Source organism: Aythya ferina, assembly GCF_964211825.1.
Source record: "Aythya ferina genome assembly, chromosome: Z".
Lineage (NCBI taxonomy): Eukaryota > Metazoa > Chordata > Aves > Anseriformes > Anatidae > Aythya > Aythya ferina.
In genome coordinates this window covers 44,931,281-44,956,440 of record NC_140299.1, presented here as the reverse complement: position 1 = coordinate 44,956,440, position 25,160 = coordinate 44,931,281, and the positions used below count along the sequence as shown (strand labels likewise).

Here is a 25,160-nt window from a genome sequence, read left to right as displayed (position 1 = left end):
TTCTGAAGACAGAAAAGAATGGTAGAGAAGGGGATTGTGCTTCTATCAACATAGAAAAGAGCAAAAGGAATACTAGCTATATGACCAAACCCAAAGAAAAAAAAAAATACTTCCAAAGCTGTGGAAATATAGACCACTACCTGTAACTTCTGTTCTTCTTTATGATGCCAGTATTTCAACATAAACATGCAGAGTTCCTTAATTATATTTCCCAGTTGAATATCTCTGCAATAATATTGACTGGAGAAAGGTTCCTGTGTGTGTGTGATCACAGCTGCTGTGAAGATTCTGTGCATTAGCAACATTTGAGATCAAAGTTGTTGTTTTTTTACTTAAATTATAATTTATTTCTATGCCTGCTTGTTCTTTAAGCATAATACCAAGATATGTATATATTTTTGTTAGACCTTGTAATACCCATTTTTGAGCATATGTGGGCAGGAGAACAATGCATGGATTGGGGGTGATAGGGTGGGCAAGAGTAGAAACTGTGGGTGCAGGATATAAGTGTTGTCATAGTGAAGTTGTTATATCAAGCAAAAAAAAAACCTTCAAGCCTTCAGTGGACATACCATGTTCATCACTGAGAGGAAGTTTAGAAGTTTAGTTCCCTCTGTAACATTTTTATCCTGACTGTGAGTTCTTTTCCACACTCTTTTCATTCAGTTTTCATTCATTTCATAGGAGTTTTTTATGGGTGTCCAATATCTCCTGTCCTTCAGCCCTAGACAGATGTTTTTAAACTTTCTCCCTAGTCATCCCCACACATACAAGTAGAGAAGGAAGAGACTTATATATGTGGATACCTTTCTGCCTTCTCTTGAGCTGCTGTTAGTTTGTAAGAAAAGACACTGCTTAGTGTGACAAAGGCTATGTGCATGGGTACTAGAAGTGGTGAGGAGGTGGGGTGTTTGTTTTTTGTGTCACTCTGGGTGTGGAGCTGCAGAACAGGGGACAGTATCTAGTATCTAGACTTCATGTGAGTCATTCAACAGCATCATTCAGCAAATAAACTTCATGTGAAAATCTTTGTCATGATGACAATTGGTGTAATTACACGGTGAAGTTAGCACCATATCTGTATCTTGACACCGTGTTTCATAGCTCAATGCACATCCACATTACTAGTACAAATGGTGTGTGTGAGAGTGTGAGCGTGTGAAACTGTAATGCAAATCACAGAAATAGTCAGTTAAAAATAATTTTTAAAAAAGGCCTTGATAGCTACATTTCCATAACCAAATGAAAAGAAACAATTTTAGAAACAATACATGTAAGCCCAAAGGACTTTAAAAAGAGGAACTCATTGACATTTCTGTGATAAAACATGACTAGGTAGGTAAAAAAAATAAACTGAAGTGCTCTTTTCTTCTGCAGAGACACTCATCTACTTCTGTAGAGACATAATTGAGCCCTAAAGCTATTGCCCTTTTGACATCTTTAACTCATTAACAGGAAATTAACTCTCATTTTATTTGTGTCAGTACCATGCATGACCTCTCCTTGAAATAGACAACTCTTGAAAAACAGGGCATTATATTCTCATTTTGAACTTGAGTCGCAAAAGGATTTTTCTAAACACCAATTAGTAAGTTTCAACCTATATTTGTCTGACTGGACAGTGTCAATAAAAGATCCAAACACGTCTACTATGATAATCTTTATGAAACACATGAGATTTGTCAGCATTTTAAAGCAGGTATACCTCAGTGAGAAAACATATTACCACCCATGCTTGGTTTTATAAAGTGATATATTTTACATATTGAATATGCCAGTTCTTTTTATTGGATGACTTTTTTGCTCTCATTATGGAGAAAATCTCATTAGTTCAAAGAATCACGAAGTCTTAGCAGTGCTGACAGACATTTGTAAAATTAGTAAAACTTGAAAAACAGCGAGATTCCAAAATATGAAGACAAAAAGGTTTCCCTAATTAACTCCACTGAAGGGAGAATATGTTTCAAATTCCCCCAAAAGATTTTCTAACAATATAAAAGAACTAATTTAAGTATGAGCATAATTATTTGTATACAATTTTGCTTGTCAATTTTAACCTGAAAAATAAGTGTTTGGTTTTTTTGTTTGCTTTATTACCTTGACCATGAACTTTATTTGTACAGAACAACTACATTTAGACAACTTCTGCCTCTTAAAATTCCCGCTTCTCCTACTTTTTAACCCTGTAACTATTTGAAGCCTTTATTTCCTTCAAAATGCACATGCAGAAATGCCTACATAATGGTGCCACTATGATCCAAAAATGTGCAGGTGAGACTGTAAATTTTCTCTAGACAAATGTAGAATATGAAGTTGTTATTTGACAACACTGACCAAAGGTAACATTTCCATGAGCGAAGAATTATACATCATCTTTACAAGATTCAGACAGCTGCATTGTCCTGCTGTAATGTGTACATCAAAGAGATGAAAGCCATAATCTTAGTAACTGTTCTGAAAATGGTTTTAACCATTAGATAGGCATACCTATTATCCTGAAACCATTTATATTATATTACTACTTTCTCAGCAATACGTTTATGAGCATCTTTACATAATATTCATAATGTATATGAATGATTAAGCTCTCATCATGCTCTTTCGATGTATGTGAATACTTTCATCTGTGTCTTACAAATGGGGAGCTGAACCACAGAGATATGAAACAACATGGAGGTGAGGTAACATTAATATTTTCTGAATAATTTTCTGAAGAAGTGTAATTTACCAGTCTAACAATATTTTTGAGTAGGTAACTGGCTTTAGCATGCTAAGTTACAGTTAGAATGCTGCTAAAGGGTTTCAATCACTCCTGTGCTGTAGGAGTAGTTGAGTTTGATCATAACCTTGGCATAAATTCACACCAATAGGAGAGAAAATAGGAGAGAAGCTGCAAATCTCCTTTAAGAAATGAAATAAGGAAATCTGTAAATCTGTAAGGAAATCTGGAATAGGGAATTTAAGGAAATTGTAGAACAGAAAAAAAAAAAAAAAAAAAAAAAAAAGAAAGAGTGCAAGAGTTTATTATTGTGTCCTAATAATTCTGAGATTTAACTAATGCTTCTGAAAGCCACACCAGTTTTACACAGCCAGGCAAATGTCAGCTTGGTGATAACACCCAACAGTGGCAAACTCAAGCAGTCTTCAAGTCAAATGCCTTGCTTATTCAATGTCATTCACCATCACCTTCCTGCAAGCACACATGCGTGCACACACACAAACTCTCACACCGACAGTCAGTAGGTTTTTAAAAGCTGCTATATTTCATTGCATCTACCTAAAAGCACAAGCTTTCAATTTTGCCTTACAGAAATCAAACAGCAATCCAAAGATCATATTTTTTTTGTTTGTTTAACAAGCAAGCATCAAAAGACAAGTTTATCTCTGAGGTTTTGTAATACTTCTTCTTTATTTAAAAATAATATCTTACTACTGAAACAGTTATTGGCATTTCAAAGCCATCTTCAATAAGCTGATTTTATATCAAGATGTTTCAGAGAAAATGTTTAACCAAAATAAACTCCCCACTACTAAACCTTAGCAAAATAAATAAATAAATAAATAAAAATCAGAATCATAGAAATGACCAGGCTTTGAATCAAATAATGTTGCAAGGAGTTTGAACATCCAAGAGGTAACCAGTAAGTAATTTACCACGTTCATTTCACTCTTAGTATTTCCATAGATATTCTAGACTCCTCAAGGCTCACTATAACAACTACATTTCATCCTAATTTTCCATTAAATCTAACTTAAAAGATAGGTATAATATGTTGTAAACTGTTGTAAACAACCAAAAAGGAAATGTTAGGCTTTAAAACTGAACCTAGCATGGGCCTCCAAAATTTTCATCTTGAGACTTGAAACAGTGAAACAGTAATTCACATGAGATAAAAGTGATAAACTGCACTGAATCACTTCCCGTGGGATTATTCAAGGCATGAAAAAGTTTAACCCATGCTTAAGGCAAGGTTATTCCAACCACAAATCCTGCTCATTTGCCTTGAAATAAGTGTGACTGCTCATTTAAATCCTTGGATGTGCTGTAATCATTGCGGAGCTTTCAATAGCAAGGCATTCAGGTATCAATTACTAATTATTATTTACTATGACTAACCTAAATCAAAGTTGGTAGAAATGACTACCACTTCAATTTGCAAGTCTTATACTCCTTAAAATGTCCTAGTATGCTGAGGATGGTAATCGTTTCAAAGTTGTTTGTACAGGTGTTATGTGGAAGGTAAGGTGGAAATAGGTAGAATCAGTCTTGAGGGAGTAAATCATTAGAGGAAGAATGAATTGCTCTGGAAGATTAGTGCAATAGGGCAAAGCTACTCCTCGCTTCTTATGCCTCTTAAATAGGCAATCATTTCTGATTGAACTCCAAGGGCAAAATCAAACAAGTAGATAGGATTATTAAACTGGATCCATCTTTGATAGAATTTTCAGAGTCCAGCAACTAAAACTGGAGAGTTTTTTGTGTGTAAAACACATGGATCTTTTTCCTCAAATGTCCGTCTATTGTTAATTTAAACTCCTGGTACTCCTGGTACATAATTGTGTGAAAAATGTCTTCATTTAGTCACTGATCTTTGTGAGTGCAGAGAAATCTGGAAAAGTGAAGCCCAGCAGTGAATTCAGTATCAATAAACAGAATGCAAACCAAATGAAGCTGAAAGGCTCAAGCCTAACAGTTGAAAATAAATGTGTAGTGGGGTTAACCAGCTATTTTTAAAAGGCTAAGGTTTGACATTACTGCAAAATTACTATGAAAAGTTCTGTGAGGCATGCTAATGTCCAGAGGTGTAACAGGTTTCATTTTGACAGTTTCCATGCAGATTTTTAAGAGCCTAATGATATTTTCTTTGTTAAAGCAAAGCAAACTCTTGCATATAATGTATTTTTATCTTAGACTAAGTCACAGCAGACTACATTCAAAATCCATATTCTCAACTTTCAGGACAATGTTGGCACCTTAATGTTGTAGAGATAAAATGAATCAGTCTTGAAAATATTGCATGTAACATTAAAATAAATAAATAAATATATAAAATGACGGACCATATAGAAAACATAAATTATTAAATATTTGAATCAAGTTAAGAATATTACCTGTCAGAGTAATTCCTGATTCTAGGGATTATACTATGTTCGCCCATAGCTCTCTATTTATGTCATTAGCCAGACCTTAGTCATGACAATGACATTGTGCTTTAAGATAAGAGAAAAAAAAAAAAAAAAGAGAGAATGGAAAAAGGAAAAAAAAAAAAAATCTTTCCTTTAGGTAAGAAATGCAATTTACCTTTAGTTCTGTTGCCCCCAGAGACCACTTCATAGCAGGTTCTGTGATAAATCCACCACCCAATGCCATGGTAAATCGCTAGGTTAATGAAGAGGTCAAGTAGGGAAATGGGAGGTGAGAATAGAAAGGTTTTGATGGTCTGTAAATGACCTGCTGCAGGGAGTACACTGTTAAAGCTCAGAGAGTGAAGTACACCAAATTCTTCTTGGATGATAAGCAAAGGATTGGCTTTACTTTCATTTCTATATTTCAGTAAAACTTTGCTGTCAAACTAATTCTTTTGTGTGAGCACATAGCAGGATAATGTTATAGCAGAGGAATACCATAGAAAGGAGTGAAATATGATCAGAGTAGAGGGGAATGTGAAGCTTTTTAGCTTTTTAGGTAAGAAATTACAGTTTCTAAATAATAAAAAATCAGTGATAAAAATGTTTGCTACTAGTTACAGGAAAAATAAAACATATCAGTTTTGTTTAACAACTTTTTTTTATGCTTCTTTTTACAGGAGTTACCTAAAACTGAGAGATCTCTTCTCCCATAATATTTTTGTTGTGTTTAGGCTCTTGCTGTGTTTTTTTGTTTGTTTGTTTTGTTTTTTGTTTTTCGTTTTGTTTTTTTTCCCTTTCCCAACTATATTCCCAATCTGCAGTTATATCTCACTAATTTCATGCTATAATTTATTTTATTTTTTTTTGGTGAATTCATTATTCACATATCTGTATCTTTGAATTGCAGATTTCTTTTAAGTATGTAAGTACATTTACAAATACTCCAGTTTAAAAACTGTAAGACATAACATTTATTTCTTGACTTATTTTTTTTAAAGTGCAGTGGTTTTGACAAATAACGAAAATACTGAAGAGTGTTCTCTCCCCTTCCTGTAAATAACTAACATTAAAAAAATATTGTCTTATAGTCTCAGCTTTCAGACATCTTTGTGCATGAAAGGGGTTACTTTTGTGAGTGGCATTACCCTTATATTTTTAAATTTAGGATTTGTTATGATGTTGTTCTCTGTCTTCTTTAGGGAGCTAGGCTCTATTGCATGATAAAAGATGCAGACCTGCTCGGAGTTTCAGAATGGGGTTAGAGGGTCTTCCTGTTGCCTTTTAAGGGCCCAAAGAATGTGCCCTGATCCCATGTTACTCTTCATGTAAATAATAAGATTAATATTTCAAACATTCCAGAGTATTTTCTTTTACTTTTCCACTACCTTCTGAACCCATGTAATAATAGTGGATTTAAATATGGAACAGAAAGTGAAATAGCTAACACGTGTTATAAAACATACATCAGCCTCTCTATCTCTTCAAAATTACAGCTTTGGAACTTTTCATAAATAATGTTTTGATGTGAATTATTTTAACTACTGTCATATATTAATTCTGTGTTTTAGTTACAATCCTTTTTTGATTTATATGTTTAAAGGGTATGAAGGGGAATATTGTAACAATTCCCCAAAACCATGAAAATTGGAGTACATCTTTAAACACGTTTAAGGAAATTAATAACCTCAGTTCCAAGAGAAAAAGGAAAAAATGCTTCTGATACCTTACCTTTCAGTGAGTTAACACATGGTGTGTTGTTCATCACAAGGGGGTACAATTGATTTTCATGTTCACTGTGAAGGTGTTTCTACAGGGAAAAAAAGGCCATGAAGGTCACATTATAATCTGTTTTCTAGAGAAGGCTTTCTGTTTGTATCTCTTAAAAACACTATCAAATATACAAAAAGCATTGGTACATACAAATAGGTATATTATTTAAAAATAAACAAACAAGCAAACAAAAATCCCCTACAAATCAAGGAACATATGCAGACTCCATGTCAAGAACCTTTACATCTGTAAAGTGTGGTTTCTTTAGCAAATGTCAGGAAGTCCTTGAACCTGTGGAGGCTGCTAATTATTTACACATAGCCATTGGCACCACAGTTAGAAAGCCTTTTCAAGAACACCAATGTACACTTATACACTCTTGAAAATGTCAAAAATGCCTGCTAAATTATCCATCAGAATACTTAAAATATGTCACTCCAATGGAGAAATTGGAATTGCTGCACCTCTATTTCATTACTCTGTATGGTGCAGAAAGCTAGAAGTAGCTGATGACTTTTTTAGCAGCAGATGCAGGGGTCAGTTCAGAAGCTTATGCCATATCCTCCTCCCTTCAGAGGTAATGCAGCAACATCACGTGGTACTACCAGTTAAACCCTGGATGTTACATGATCATAGAAACACGTTTTACCACATGCTCCTAATTTTTAGATGTGAGGATAGTTTAAAGTTCAGGAAGCCTGCACGTAAAGGACAACTCTATATTTCATATGCAGGAATCAACAGTTCAGTCTCAGACTTGCTGGTCAGTGCTTTGGGATATGAATCATCAGAGCACTGGTTATTGTTGCCTGCAAATTCTCTTCTCCTCCAGTGTGAGGAAAACACCTACATTTATAGCTCTACATTTCTAAAGGAAAAAAAAAAAAAAAAAAAAAAAGCAGTAATAGAAAAGCCTCTCTTATCCTGCTTTCCGTGCTATTACCAAAGTCAGAATACTTTGCTTGCTACAGGAATATCAAGGGATCTGTGCAGAAAGCTGTTGCCCTGATTCAGAGAGAGCTATTTCCTTTTATGTTTCCTAACATTTCCCCCAGCTCCCATGGAGAGTATAAAGAACTGATACTTTCATACTTAATGTAAGATGTGTGTTACTAGCTTCAACAGCAGCTATATGTGCAGTGCCTGCTCACTAGATATATATGATATTTGTGTCTCTTCCCTACCTGGAAATATCTTCCAAAACATTTCTGAAAATACTCACTAGTCTTCTTGGTGACATACATTTCTCTCTTCTCCCTCTTATTAATCCAGACCTCTCTAACCCAGAAATAGTCTATTGGAGAGTCATAAACACCTGTCTGGCCACCAAAATTTGCATGTCGTTTTCAGACTTGCTAGCCAGAAATCCTGATCAAAACAAGGAACTCTTGCTGTGCTTTTAAAGAACATATATGAAAGGTATTTGACTGATTGTCTCTAAAATCTTCAATCTCCAATTAAGCACAGGAACAAAAGCAGAAGCCTGAAGATAATGGTATCTGTTACTGACAAAGTAATTTAAACTTATGAGGGTGATGCTGAATTTAGTCTTTGACCTTTTGAGTCTACTAACAAAAGAGGAAAACTGGGTAGATTCTTTGAAATAGGCAAACTGATCAAATCTTAAAATCATCAGGTTGAAAATGGTGGCCCAGCTGTCTGCAGCTAAAGTGGGTGCTTTATTTGCTCAGCAGTCTAGTTTTTGTGATAACTTTTTATTTCTGATTCTAGACCATGAACAGAAACAGCAACTGCTGTCAAAACAGAGAAACCTGTTTCCTGGTAGCTCTCTACATATGTTCAAATTATTTTACAGGCAGACACTTTGAACATGATAAATGCATCAGGTGAGCAAAATACAACTGGAATCTTATTCTAGAAATAATAACAAGCTTAATTTAGATATACATAATGACACTTCCTGATATTATTATTATTGTTGCTGCTTTCTGACAATGAAGACTCTGTGGCACTACCAGTCGGGGGGTAGACCAAAGGTGGTTGCCTGCTCTGCCAGCATGTCTGTAGAATCCTTCACTGTTTTCTCTCAATGCTTGAGTTGGCTGTGGTAAGAGACAATAGGATGCCCTGCATGACATGAGCCTTTTTGCCAATACCCAGCTGTCTATTTCTGCTATATTCTCTAACTAACACTGAGTCAAATCACCTGCCTAAAATAGTGGCAAACTGGTCATGGAGATTCCTTGCAGCTGCAGCAGAACATTAAGTGCACTTGGCATCTTGTAAAATTTCCCACCAACCATAACCATGGACTCATCATCCTGATCACCAGTGTGATTTACAGTCTCATTGCCACAAAACTGGTGCTTAACTGTCCCTACAGAAAAGAGGATGGATGTGATAGGGAAGCAGCAGAGTGACCATCCTGGGAGTGTACAAGGAAAGGTTGGACTTCGTGCTTAGGGACATGGTTTAATGGGTGACATCGGTAGTAGGGTGACAGCTGAACCAGATGATCTTGGAGGTCTTCTCCAACCCTGATGATTCTATGTTTCTATATTCAGAGACAGGTGGTTTGCTGAGGTTTGACTTTGTCATGTCTGTGTTTTTCTCAGAAAGTTTCTCATTGGTGTGACAATAAGCTCTGTCCCATCAGAGAACAGCCTGTCATTCATTACCTCAGATTTTACTAGTTGCAAGTTCTTTTCTACATTAGGAACAATAAAGTTTGTCCCACCACAGTAGTGTAGAGACTCTTAAAAAGATGTGTGGTCTTTTCTATCCCAAAGATTATTCCTTTAGATCCACATTTGAGGTATATGCCTGATATAACATATAATTTTTACCTATGTTTTTTGCTTTAGAAAAGACTTGTTCTGTTTTTCCACACTAAATTCAATGTGAAGCTTGTAAGGTTTGGATAAGAAATACCTATAGGTTATGGGTTTATCTAAAGTGTGCAATTTACTCTTTGTGTGATAGTAAATGGAGAAGAACACTTCAATTTTGCTTCTTTCAGTGGTGAATTATTCTAATTTATATGATCAACTGTAAATTTAAGAAGAGATCTGATGAATATAAGTATATGTGTCTGCGTGTGTATATATTCATATAATATGTACACATGCAGAGATATGAATACAGTTATAATTGTATTTATTTGTCTATGTACATAGTGTATATATGCACAAAATATACTAAAATACAAACACACTGTCTTTCTATATCCACTGGAGGCAATACTGATCAAATTTGATTCTTGAGCAACTATGGTACAATTTTTTCAGAGAATCTTCAGTTTTTCAGTTTAAATAAAACTATCTTAAATGCATAAACTTATCTATGTTTGTGTGTGACAGAGGGAAAAAAAGGGGGGGGGCTTCTTTGTTAAATATTTACTATGTTAAGCTATTAATGTTAGAATTAAGCAAAAAAAAAAAAAAAAAAAAGGACAACATTCTGATTACTTAGTTTGCTAATTTACTTAATGGTTTTACCACATTAATTGGATTTTGTTAATCTCTTTAGAATGAATTTTTCTATCTGGGTTCCCTTGAGGATTTTCTTGCAAAGGGAACAAAAAGCCTGAGAGCTTTAGTACTCTGATATTTTTGTTTCACATTAAAATAAATTTCTGAGTCTCTAGAGGGAACATTACCTCCAGCTACTTACTACATATGCATTTGCAAAGAAAAATATGGCAGTACTTAAAAAACAACATTCTGGTGAATATTTGAGATTTACATATGAATACTCAGATATTTTCTCTCCTAAGCACCATAAAATCTCATCAGTCATTTCTTAAATGTTCTGAGTGCTGCTGTTTGCTGCTCTTTCAAAACTGTGAACAATGTCTTTAAGGATCCTCCATCACTGCCTGTTCAGCTGGAGTAGCTTCTAGGAAAGCTGAAAGGAAGTAGTTTAGAGCAATAAAGAACTTGAAACAACCCAGGCAAATCATTCTTGTTTCTGCTTAATTTAAAGCTATTTAAATTGAAGTCTTCGTTTGTTCAGGTCCCACAAAAGAAAATCTCCCTGATTGGATGCGGGTTGGACCCGGGTCTGAGGGACAGAGCCTTCAGCATAAAGACTACCTTCTTACTGCTCAAGCATTGTTCCCACTGATTTGGCAGCTCTGACAGGCAATAGAAAGGAACAAAACAGGTGTGTTTTCTGTTTCCTTACAGAAAAAAAATATATATATATATATAGTGCAAATATGAAGCTCCAGGTGCCTGGAAGCTCCAGACCTGACTGATTATCAGCATGTGGTGGGAGGCTTGCAATACCACCAGGCTCACCTTCCCCACAACTGCATGAATGGAAAGGCTGTGCTATTAGAAAGATGACATGTTTCCTGAAAAACAAATCTGAGACCAAAAAAAACCAAACAACCACACTCTCTGCATGTTGAAATGGCCTTATTACATTCATTGTTTGACATATTGTTTAGTATCAAAAGATATCGAAGGATCAGTCCTTCCTGGGAAAGAAAAAACCCTTTTATATTATATATATACTTTTATAGCGTATTATTGATAAAAAGACAGATTCTAAATAGTTTTCATATTGTTGTGCATAATGTTTTGTTTTGTTTTGTTTTTGAGAAAGTTTTCCTTTGTATAATGGCTTTAGAAGCTTGTATCTACACTGTTTCCTGTTTTTTTTGTTTTGTTTTGTTTTCAGGTGTGTGTTCCTCTTTCTCATTACTATTGCCATATGCAAATAAATCTATTTCAAAATTAATTTAAATGTTTAACATACCATTTCTTGAAAAATAATAAGCATATGCAGTGCAACTGTTTGTCAGGATTTTGAAAGTCTATTTCCCACTTCTTAATTATGTACAAAACAACTTACTTACTCAGGTAAAACTGAGTAGAGAAATTATGAGATATATTATTCCTTTCAAAAAATATAATGTTTTTCTTTCACATTTTTTTCTCCTGGTCTCAATTACACTTTTTATTCATCAGAGTACAAAATTTGTGTTAGAAGTATTATCACTTTTACATAAAGATATCATTTTCAGTGAACTATTTTATCTGTGATAAGTAACTCATCAATTTATTTACTTTCTACTTTAAAGAGTTTTATTTGAAATGGGACAGGAAGAATCACAAAATTCAGTTTCATTTCCACATTTCGTATACTTGATCCTCTAGGGAAGAGTCTGGGATGACTGTAGAGCAGATTTAGGCCCATGACAATTGCACCAAAGTTAGCACATCTTTGAGGCCAAAGGCAAAAATATGTGTTCAAAGATGGGTTCTTGTCAGTTATTTATTAAGCCTGATGACTGAAAAAATACCACCAATTGAATGAAAACGTAGTCTTTCTATCAACTTTAGGAATCTGTTTATGATACATATATTATTTGGGTTATTTTCATAATGTTAATATTTATTTAGAGCAAACAAAACATCACTGGCTTCTGATTGTTTTATTAGTTCTCAACATATTCAATGACTGATGATTTTACTTCCAAGAATGGTTTTCTGCATGAGTGCAATCAAAGGAAAAGAAAAGGGTGTTTGTTCATCCTAACACAGAAATTTTGAGGTAGCCTTCTCTGGTACCTTATCTTGCAATATAGTTCTACACATAGAAGAGTTCCTTGTCTGCCAGTCCAAAGTCAGTGAAATAGGTGTATGAGAAACAACATATGTCTGTACCCAGGTGGAACACATGACATGAGCATCTGTTTGTATTCCATAACTCTTGCCAGGTTTGGAATTTTAGTCAACTTAATGTACAGACCACCAGTAATCTAGCCACTGCCTACAGCAGGGAAAACGGATTCATATATAACCCTACCCAGCATAACAACAGACAACATTTTACTCCTAATGTGACTACAGCAATCTTGCTTAATGACTACTACTAATGACTACAGCAATTTTACTTAAAAGCATGTTCACTGATTGATATGAAGCTCATGCAATGGGTGGAGGTAAAAAATGTCTGAACCAAAATTTCTTCAGAGAAAATCTGTTTCCCCACAGGACCAAAGAGCTTTTGTCTTTCCCTCCACTATGGAAACCTAACTAAAATACATTAATTCCATCAAGAAAAGATAAAGACTTCACCAGGAGTTCAGAAATTGATATTTTTCCACCCAGCCTAAACTGGGACAGAAATATTCTGTGTATTCATGGGATAAGCCTTGTTTTCAGCCAACTTTTCAGAACCAATGTATACAGCTGCACTCAATTAACTGTAAACAATATTTGGCTCTGCTCTCCTCTTCCCCACCTACACAAACAAGTAGCTATATCACCAACCTGATTCACCTAATAACTGATTGGCATTACTCCAGGCTAAATAAGCCACCTCAAAAAGTAGCCCATAAAACCATGGTTGGCCACTCATGTCTTTCCTTGTTGTAGAGGTAAGATAGCAAACTTGATATATAGCAGAAATTTGTGTTAATCCCTTTTAACACCTTTTTTTTTTCCTGGTAAGATTTTAATACTTAAGTGGATACATTTCACATACATGTTTTTCTTATCCCTGTACAAATAAATGGCAATGAAAAACAAACAAACAAACAAACAAACAAACAAAAAACAGAACACTCAGCATTCATTATATGTAAATGTGGGAACAACAGCTCACTGGAGTCCAGTTTAATTCTGATTTCAGTCTCATCACAAAAGGAGAATTAGCACTATCAGAGAGAAAAAAAAAAAAAAAAAAAAAAAAGACACCAACCTTAGCCACAACTAAATTAGATCAAATACATTATCCCGCTGTACACATTATTCCATTGTGGAAGTGATCATTTGTTTTAATTAGGTGTAACACAAAGGGAGATGTGAAGTGCACAAGTCTGGTAAGTATTAGTCTAAAGACAGCAAACATTTGTACTTCTGCTTTTCTGGTGAAATCTGTTCATTACAACTGGTTCCTCATTAACAATTCAATTATCCAAGTGACTTTTCTCAATCTTTCAAAACACGGCGTATGTGTGTTTTTCATCATCTTACTTTAAGTATTAATTGTATTAAAATACAGGAGAGTTTTCATTTTCTTTTAGTCTTTATTTTTTTTTCTTTTGGCAAATTTCACTACAGTTATCATAAGTAAAAGTTTGTCTCTTAACCTGGAAAAAACCAGCCCTATCCTCCTTTTCAGGGAAGCACAGAACACATTTCAGCTCCGCTGCTTGTCATGCTTCTGCACAGGGCTAGACAATTGGCAGGATCAGACCTGGATCTAGACCACAAATACATCTGTATGTGCCTTGCCAAGGCCTCAGACATCTGCATTCCCCAGCAGAGCTGTTGAAGCTGATTACCTTAATTTTCAGCCACGAAGGTATCCTGCAGCACCTGGTTTGCTCAGGATTTGATCACCACTAAATTGTTCCCAGTAAAATTACAACATCTGGGAGAATCTGAAGCCCCATTTGAAGCATTATCTGCTGAGACAGCATCAGAGACACAGCCTCTGTTTAGGAAGGTTGTGTTGGCATCTATATACAAAGTAGGTGTTACTGTATGCAGAAGTTCCCTCTCCTGGAGGGAAGTGGAAATAGCTGATGGGAAGCACAAGTAAGCCATGAAAACCTGAATAGGAACATTCCTGGCTGGCTCAGGGCCTTCTCATGTTATAGAAATAAATATTTACAGGAGAAAATAAGTTGGAGCTATCATTAAAAAAAAAAAAAAAAAAAAAATCATTTTTTTTACCATGTGCCAGTTAACAACTGTCAAGTGTCACATACAGACCATCAAATTTCAAACCCCTGTCTCCTGCAACGTCCAGCTATGAAGAGGAGAGCTAATTCCCTGCAACAGAACATACTAACTCTGCATTTCTCTTTCTGTAGCTACACTTCTGATTTCAGGTTGAACTTGCATATTGTTTCAATGAAGGTCGAACAAGTTAATGATTTTTATGATCAATCTAAAATCATAACCAAGTCCCACAAAATTTCCATGTTCAAAACTTCATGTCCTTCAGCAGGACTTTTGTTAAAGGTATGGTTGCAAGCTTAGACCCTAGTATATGGTACCATTGTTATAATTTATACAATATTTGCACTGTTGTACACTGTAATAGACAGAGCGAGCAGATGCTCAGGAAATTATTCAGTGGCATATGGCTGACCTTGCCATCTCATAGAAGGTTTTGAAACATTACATTTCTTTTTTATATAATTACTGAAAACTATTTCATGTTTGCTCATGCTTGCTGGAGACCAATTAATCTAGATTACAGAGGAACCTCAGTACAGCTCATGGCAATAGTTTTAAATGGAATAGCTTGTCATTTGATTTGAAATTACATTATTGTAACATTTTAAAGTCTTGAGTAAGCAATTATAGAAGCAATATTTTCGTAGCACTACAGAAATACAAGTTCTTTCAGAAAAGAGGTGTGACCAGCAGGTCAAGGGAGGTGATTGTCCCACTCTACTCTGCCCTCGTGAGGCTGCACCTGGAGTACTGCATCCAGGTTTGGGTCCCCCGGCACAAGAAGATATGGACCTGTTAGTGCAAGTCCAGAGGAGGGCTACAAAGATGATTAGAGGACTGGAGCACCTCTCCTATGTAGAAAGGCTGAGACAGCTGGGGATGTTCAGCCTGGAAAAGAGAAGGCTCTGGGAAGATTTCATTGTGGTCCTTCGATGCTTAAAGGGATCTTATAAAAAAGATGGAGGACTCATTATTCAGGTAGATAATGATAAGACAAGGAGGAATGTTCTTAAAACGGGATAAATTTAGATTAAATATTAGGAGGAAATTCTTCACTGTAAGGGTAGTGGTGGACTGGAACAGGTTGCCAGGAGAAGTTGTGGATGTCTTGGAGGTGTTCAAGACCAGGCTGGATGAAGCCTAGACTGATCTAGTGGGTGGAATCCCTGTCTGTGGCAGGGGGTTGGAATTAGATGATCTTTAAGGTCCTTTCTAACCCAAGCCATTCTATGAATCTATGAAAAATATATCCAAAACAAAACAACAGAGAAATGTCCCTGCAAATATTGCTCTGAAAGTATTGAATATAATTTCATACACTCTTTTCTGATTTCTGATGCTTAATTGAGTCCTAAGGATCACCTGACATTCTACAGTAAATTTGTTCAGACAAGATATCTTTTTACATGGAGGTCAGCAGTGAAAAATAATTTTAAAATGCAGTATAAAATTTGTTCAGAGAAATGGTATTAACCTGTGTCATTGATATTCAATTTTTTGACACACATCTTGTATTTTCATGGATGAATGACTATTTCTGATTTCTGAATCACTACTTTTATACTAATTGTATTCAGGTGATCATCTTTATCATTACCTATTCATCACTTTTTTTTCTGCTCTCCTCTCAAGTTTCCATCACTCAGTTAAAAAATAGATACTGAATTGTGAGACTTATCTCAACAATCACACAAGAGTAATTAACAAATATAAATTAATAACAGTAATATTTCACATATAACAGGCTAAAATTTATTCACTTGGACTGTGTGTATTTTCTCTTTAAAAAATAGTGCAGATACCTTGGTGGCTTTTTTGTTTGTTTGTTTGTTTGTTTTTAATTAGTCCTTTTATTTCTGTCCAAAAACTAAAAGATCATGAGATAGTGATAACCAAAATTGCCAAATACAGTGAGATCAAAAATCTTTCCCTTTAACTGCAAATTGCCACCAGAAAAACTACTGTCACACTCCATAATGCTGTAAGACATATGTTGGCATTTCTCTAGTCAAGAAATTATATAACCTCATATTGGTTTTCAACACCTGCACTATTTACAATCATTTGTCTTCACCATCTCAGTCTCTAAGACTGAAGTGACTGTGATATAAAATCTTATGACCTGTTAACCATGAGGATTCATTTCTGTTGTCGTGTTTTACTATAATTATAGACTGCTTGTTCAGTCATTTATAGCAGGAATGAAAACTCAGCTTGAAAGAAAGGAGCAGGGAACATAACATTTCCACGACATGCATGGGTTACACAGAGTATATAAATAAAACATTTGCTTCACTTTTTCCATTTTCATAGTTTGCTTTTTCTCTGTATCCATGTTTCCATTCTCTTTCCTTAGCTCAGATAGCTTCTAGCAAGTACAGCTCTCTACTCTTGTTTCTAAATCTTGGAATCTCCTCTTCCAGAGAAAAGGAGGATGAGTATCTCCTGTCCACGGTAGGAAGCAATACAGGTTTAAGACTGATCACGAAAAGCCACAACAGATAGTTTTCCAATTTTAATAACATTCAGTCCAAATTCATTAATGTGTGCAAACTGTAACATGCCACTGAATCTGGACTGAAGAAGAAATTTCAGCCATAATAACACATGATGATTGGTCTAGCTATTCTTTCAGATTTAATGTGGGTCTTGTTTGACTGGGAAAAGTCTTCTGGAGATATAATTACAATGAAAATCAAGAAAAACAAATAAATAAAAATAAAAATATATAGACAAGATGAACTGTGAACTTGTGGGCATCAGGCAGATAAAGGAACTGTCAGAAAACAAATGTTAAAAGGTGCAGATCCTAGCTGGAATCAAATCATATTCCATTAGGAATTTTAACAGATTAAGTTAATTTCTTTCATTGAGTTATTCAGATTAAGGTCTTGAATGGTATCTGGAAATAAAGGATGATAGCAAGAAAAAAGCTAAAGTGAGAATGTGAGAATATACTAAGAAAAAAAATATGGAGTAAGCTCATAAATTCTTATGATATGCCCATAGAAGAAATAGAGTGGTAATAGTATGTCAGTATTTTTATGCCCTGACTACCCACAAAAGAGCAGAAATAACATTGCTTTCATAACACACATGAGTATTCTCTAAAATAAACATTAAAGGCTGTGAAGGCAGTCAGAATGCTGAAATGTTTTGTTGTTGTTATTGTTGTTATAGTTTTCTCTCTCTCTAAAATATACAGGTCATCAAAGTCCAATTATGGCCATTCAGAAAACAGTGGGAAGAATGAAATGAAAAGATGGAGGAAGAAACAGACAAAAAAGTTATTACTCACTGGTGACATGGCCACACTAATCTTATTTACAGGGCTATTGAGCTTCTATCGCAAAAGCAGAATATGAATGATTTCTGACACTTCCTGATCTTACCTGTTTTAGAAATATCACAACACATTTTATTCCAGCAGTTCTTCATGCCCAAGAGTGGCCCCAAAAAAGCACATTAAGGAGGAAGGAACAAAGAGATGTGGAGGAAGAAAATATCTCAGCAATAGTTTCTGCCTCAATCCCCAGTGTACATGTAAGTATAGGAGAGGGAAGGTTCACTGCCGTTATATATAAATAGATTCCTGGATCAGCTATGGAGTTGCTTTGAACAAATCACATTACTCCTCAAAGTCTCAATCTTCCCGTCCATATAATGGAAACAAAAACACATGCATTCCAAATCAAATGCTTCAAGGTCTGTAAGGAGAAATCTCTGTATTCAAGCCATGTTCCACATTCTTTCAGCACTGATAGCTGCACCTTCCTTGCTTTCTCCAAATTTCTCAAAAAAAAAAAAAAAAACATGCCTTCTTCAATATTACTTCCTCAGTGCTTGCTTATCACTTTCAAGGGTTTATTGTTTGAAATGTGAATGCAAAGGACAAGCTTTTATTTGATGTACAGTACTGTGCTTTCCAGGTCATCTAGTTATATGTACTCAACATTTTGCTGTCTACACTTATGACACATTGGGAGGAATTTGGCGAATTTTTTCACATACAGCTTACAAATTTGCTAGTCTGCTAATCACAGTTATAACAATAGAATCAAATTACAATAAGTATTATATCAGTGCCATTTTTTTCATCTAAAATTTACTAAGTTCCAATAAAAATAAGTCTCCATGCCACACATGCAACTTATAAACAAGCATAAATCTAGTCCTTTCATAAAGGTGCAAAATGTGATTTTTTTTCTTTCCTGCTGAAGAAGCCCTTATTTATAGGCTTCATCCATATCCCTACATGAAGCTTTTCCAAGACATAGCTTGACTGGAAGCAACACAACAGCTAAGATGATGTTCTATATAGTTTTACTACTAAAGAAAGAAAAGAGAAAAAAAAAAAAAGTCTCTTTTACTGTCAAGAGAGATCCAGCCCAACATTTTTTTTTTATTTATCCCAATTAAATTATGTCTTGGCTACATAATAGTTAAAGCAAACTTTCATTTGCCTCTTTTTAGAAACAAGAAAATATGTCCCTCTCTCTTATACGTGGGTAACTTTTCACTGGCTTAGTGAAGTAACCTTTCATTTATGCTGGTTTCACCAGTACTAAAATTTGACCACTTTTCTTAAATTTGTTTATATAAGACATGAAAAATGACGTGGTTTTCAGGTAATTAATAATCTAGAGACCAAACTAACAATAAAAAGCTTGTAAATTAAAATGTCAAGCAGGCTAACATAACATTTGATAAATGACTATGTTGTTGCTGAGAAGTACATTTTAATGTATTTATAATAGCTTGATTATAAAGAACAATTACCACATTTAAAGTAGGCTGTGCTGAACGTAACTAGATTCAGATTTAATTTTAAACTGACCTGGATGTAACATCTCAGCAAAAATATGTTTCTTAATCAAACTGAACTGCACTAAATGATTAGAATGGATTTTTTAAAAATGCAATATATCCATTCATATAATTTTCTTCAGCTTTTAATCATTTTTTTCTATCTGTGCCCTCCAATATACTTAGAACTTTTCTCTTTGGGGACAGTTCATAGATTGCTTGACTATCTCAAAGGAAATTAGTACAATATTCTTAAATATTCTTAAAGATATTAGGTCTCAAAAGAATAAGAATGCTCATATAGCTATTTCTCCCTTGCTAAAACAACCTCTATCTAACACTTTTTTGTCAACTTATAATGTAGAACATTGAAGCTAGTTTTAAATGAACACTTAAAAGGTCTTGGTCTTGTCATTTTCTTCCCTGTGACTAAAAAATTAATGTTTGTTGTCATGTGAGAAGCTCTTATTTGGAAACAGGAGACCCTACAGCCCATATTCCTACCCACCGTCTGACACTCATAGCATACTCTAAAGACATGAAGGATTAAAAGTGAAAGGAAATCAAACATTACCAAAATTCATTATTTCTTGCTTGGGGAATGCTTCAAGATCTTGAAGTTTGTCTTCTTTTCTCTTTAAGAAATTATTTATTATCTTTCACTCCAAAATTTTCCTGCAGCTGAAATTGAAGAAAAGAATTCTTCAAAACACCAAAACAAAACATTATTTTAAGACCCTGCAGAAAATTAAACAAAGTTGAAGTCATTTTCACTCACCAGTTGTCAGACTGAACAAAGCTCATCAGGCCAAGTGCCTGGAACCCAGGACCCTGGAGTTCAAAATGTCTGAGACTAGCATTGACTTTTACTTCCACTGTTGCTAAAATATTTTTAATTCTCCATCAATCCTTATTTTTCTGAACAATCTGTCCTAGGCTCAAAAAGAGACAACTTTTCAGCAATAGTCTGTGGCTTAAATGAAAGAATAAATTGATATATACCTTCTTAGACATTCTCTGTACCTTTTGTAATGCATGTCCAGCTGTGATATAACTGATTTAATCTTTGTCAGCCATTGCAGTATCTTAATTTTAATTAAAGATCGTCCTTATCCATGTTTGCACAAAACCTACCACAGCAAATACTCTTAGCCGTCATCTTTTCCCCGTGGTGTGTATTTTTATTATTTTTTTTTTTTAATATTTGCAATTGGTTTTATTTCTGTTATATTCAGGTCATGTTTAGTTTTAAAAATATTTGTTAATTTTACCATTTTCTCATAAATGTCATAAGTTTTGTTCTAAATTGTATTACAATCGGGACAAAACCCAAACCACATTTGAGTAGAGAAGTACGGCATGTAGTTCATCAGTGTGATCAGAGAAAGCAAATGAGAACATAAGGAAAAAAATAACTATATTGTCCTTCCTATATGAGATGAACTGGTACATCTGTCCTTCCTATATGAGATGGACTGGTACATGGATTTTCAGCTGCAGTGGACTGGCTGAGGAGACCAATCCCCTCTTCCCTGTTGCCATCATGGTGAGCCTGCCATGTGAAAGTCCTCAGCATTCCTGTCTTCAAACTGTCATCTGAACTTTTCATGAGATCTCTCTACAAGTTATTTCAATTAAAATATTTGTGTGAGCCCACTCTTCAGATTCTTTACAGCTCTAGGCCACATCAATGAACAGCTCAGGGATGACTTTCAGGATTGCAGCTGGCAGAGCAGGAGATGCGATAGTTGTCTGCATGAAGGAGGTAATGAGGTAGGATGGTAGTGGCTATTGCATCCCATTGTGCCACTACAGCCAGGGTGTACATCGATGGAAGTATGGAACATGCACAACACGGTGTCATTCACACATCTGATATTGATAGGTAATATTAAATAAAATCAAAAACAAGGGCCAAAGTACAAATTAAGTCTGAGAGCTCCTGAATATGGTAGGAGGAACACCATGGGAAAAAAAAAAATAATAAAAAAATAAAAAATAAATAAATAAAAAATAGAGAGAGAGGGGAATTTTAGGTGAGCCAAAATAGAGGCACTGAACAAAAGTCAACAAATTACACACTGGAACCAAACTATTTTTTAGTTTGAGATGTCTACTGCTTATTTACAAAGGGATAGAAGACTGAAACATTTCAGATATGTCATGATGCTTTCATGGTAGCTAAAAGTAAGCATTTCCACTGTGATATGCCTCCCTTTGGTCCTGCCATATAGACAGGAAAATGAAAATGGGATTCCTGTAGCTTATAGCTGGCCAGAATATGAGTTTTGTTACCACCAGAAATTTCAACATTGCCAGTCTCTGTGTTTAAAATATTTAGGACCCAAGTACCTAGACAATACAGGCTAAGCTGGATCTCATTTTCAAGATAAAATATTATCTGGGTCTCATAAAGAAACTGCAAATTATGGGCACTGGCAGAGTGACTGTAAAGCTGTGCAATACCATTTCAGAAAGAACAGGAGGTTTGCCCGGGAGGACTGCTTTTTGAAAGTGGCAGTTTTCCCCAGACCTAGGCATCTCATAGTCTTCATTTGCTTGTGATTGGTCTAAGCATTGCCAGACTCATTATTTCAGACCAGAACTTTTATTCATCAAATCTTATACCAAGCTTTCAGAACAACAAAAAATGGTAAAATAAATGCATATTACACCTGTCCAATTGTGAAATGTTGGACACAGGGGAAAATAAAAAAAATGATGATCCTTCCATTACTGAGTTTTGAATGAACACTTCACTTATTTTAGTCTTTCTGTCAAAATTAGAGGAAGAGGGAAAGAGGGAAAGAGAGAAAGAAAGAGAGAAAGAGAGAAGAGAAAGAGAGAGAGAGAGAGAGAGAGAGAGAGAGAGAAGAGAGAGAGAGAGAAAGAGAGAAAGAGAGAAAGAGAGAAAGAGAGAAAGAGAGAAAGAGAGAAAGAGAGAAAGAGAGAAAGAGAGAAAGAGAGAAAGAAAGAAAGAAAGAAAGAAAGAAAGAAAGAAAGAAAGAAAGAAAGAAAGAAAGAAAGAAAGAAAGAAAGAAAGAAAGAAAGAAAGAAAGAAAGAAAGAAAGAAAGAAAAAAGAAAGAAAGAAAGAAAGAAAGAAAGAAAAAGAAAGAAAGGAAGGAAGGAAGGAAGGAAGGAAGGAAGGAAGGAAGGAAGGAAGGAAGGAAGGAAGGAAGGAAGGAAGGAAGGAAGGAAGGAAGGAAGGAAGGAAGGAAGGAGTGAAACAAAAAAGCAAATATGTGGGGATATAGATCCATACAAATCATAAATGAGAAAGACCTGTTGGTTATTTAATCCATTTCTCTGCCATTTTACTCTGACTCCTCAGTGTACTTGGTGGTGCTTAGCCCAATCTGACTTAATATGTCTGAGATAATGGAGTTTTGGTCCTAGTTTTCCCTTGCAAAAAGACTAATTTTTTTTAATATTTTTGTGCAAAATTAGTATTCTTATATATTTCCATTATCTGAACTAGTTCAGCTCATTACAAAAACAAACAAAAAGAAAGAAAAGAAAGAGTTACTCAAATACAGTTAGGTTGTTTTTACTTTAGCACTGTTGCTTGGAACCAAAGGGCACTTTTTAAGTGAATTCAACTGTCCTCAGTTACCACAGTTTGGTTCACACCTCAGACTGCTAAAAGGACCTTTCAAGTAAGGCTAAATTGAAAGGTTTTCTCCATGAACCCACCTAGTACACACGAACACTAACACAGTTTCAAACTGGAGTCCACTGCTTCTCCGATTTGGACAATTATTAAGTTATTAAGAGTGTATATTGAACAAATTAGATACCCTGGTACAACCTCTTAGGCAAGCATTTTTAAGCCATTTCCCGTGCAATAGCAAAGCCCGCTTTTGAGTTCCAATAATACAATTCCACAGTGCAAAGTGCTGACCAAGTATAAACTTTGATTGCTAAATTAGATTTGTTCAAAACATTTTGACAAGTTAATTTTGCAATGGTAGATTTTATGTTGGCCCTCATGATATCTATTCATGCCAAATTTTGACTGGGCTTTACACAAATATTTTGCACTCTCTTTTTTTTTTGTTTTGTTTTGTTTGGTTTGGTATTGTATCATTTCCATACCTCTCTGGACCCTGAAGCCTCACTTACATAGGGCCTCTGTATTTTGTCTTTCATTCTGAATATTTTCTGCATTCAGACATTTGCTTCACATTGGTCAGTCCATCAAGTGTTCCCTTAAGCTGTAGATCAAAATAGCATTTCAGCCTCACTTACATAGGGCCTCTGTATTTTGTCTTTCATTCTGAATATTTTCTGCATTCAGACATTTGCTTCACATTGGTCAGTCCATCAAGTGTTCCCTTAAGCTGTAGATCAAAATAGCATTTCAGCACCTCCTAGTTCTTGAGATATCAGACCTCTGTAATTACTTTTCTCATCCAGGATTTTAACATTTCTTCAGTCAGCTCATACAGGACCAGTGATTAAAGTCTGTCTGACTTCAGTGGAGAGACATATTTGCCAGCCTGGAGCAATATAAATGGCATAATATCTTGTCATCCAACATAATCACTGACATGGGTGTCGTGGTTTAACCCAGCCGGCAGCTAAACACCACGCAGCAGTTCGCTCACCCTCCCCCTCCCTCTCTGGGACGGGGGAGAGAAATGGAAAGTGAAGCCCTTGAGTTCAGATAAAGACAGTTTAATAAGACAGGATAATAATAATAATAATAATAATAATAATAATAATAATAATAATAATACAATGGTGATAATAGTACTACTAATAATAATATGTACAAACAAGTGATGCACAATGCAATTGCTCACCACCCGCTGACCGATGCCCAGCCTAACCCCGAGCAGTCCGGCCCCCTCCCCCCGGCTAGCCACCCCTATATATTGTTTAGCATGACGTCAGATGGTATGGAATACCCCTTGGGCTAGTTTGGGTCACCTGTCCTGGGTCTGTCCCCTCCCAGCTCTTACTGCACCCCCAGCCTGCCTGTTGGCAGGACAGAGCAAAAGGCTGAGATGTCCTTGGCTTGGTATAAGCACTGCTCTGCAACAATTAAAACATTGGGGTGTTATCAGCACTCTTCTCATCCCAAGCCAAAACACAGCATTCCATCAGCTACTAGGAAGAAAATTCTGTTCTAACTGAAACCAGGACAATGGGATAGAAGATATCACTTAAAGGGCCATCACACTGCATTGCTTTCACCTTGTCCCCTATTTTTGCACTCTCTCTGGCATGTTCCTCCTGGAAACTTTCCACATTATATCTGCTCTTCTGGTGCACATGGACAGACCCCAGTAGACCCTATCACTACCAGCATTGTCCTCTGATACAGTAGAGTAGATGGTATTAAGAATCCTTAAATTTTGGATGTTGTTTGTCTGCCCAGTTGCAGAGAAAACATTGATCTCCTTGATCTTCAGGCCTAAGAAAGATTGATCCTACTGGACAAAACCACACAACTGAAGGCACGTCTATACAGCATAGGTGAAAGTTTGGGACTAATGAAAAGAAGGACATGATGCTAAGATAACATTCATTGAGTCAACACTGAAGAGATGTCCTGAACAAGTAGCTGGTAGATGCATTTGCTGGGTAGCAAAAAAAAGCAAATAATGCAAAGGTGATAAAAACACTTTCCCAGACCATACAAAGACTGCAGTACCATCTAAAGGTGCTCATCAGTACCTCCCACTTTGTCCTGTTTTATGTATCCTGCATCCTTAATATAACCCTTACATCAGAAAGATTACAGTATGTACCACAGTCCCTGCAAACGGCAAAGAACTTTGTGT

General features: G+C 35.5%; 1 long non-coding RNA gene across 1 annotated transcript in view; it reads right to left on the bottom strand.

Annotated features, from left to right (window-relative positions):
• Window positions 1–24,378, bottom strand: part of LOC311426911 — a 41,226-nt gene extending 16,848 nt beyond the window's left edge. The window contains exons 1-3 of the long non-coding RNA XR_014687112.1: window positions 24,177–24,378; window positions 19,945–20,051; window positions 6,859–6,937 (exon numbers count right to left, since the gene is read on the bottom strand). This is a non-coding gene — a long non-coding RNA (uncharacterized lncRNA). The remainder of the gene's footprint in view (window positions 1–6,858; window positions 6,938–19,944; window positions 20,052–24,176) is intronic.
• Window positions 24,379–25,160: the final 782 nt, after the last annotated feature.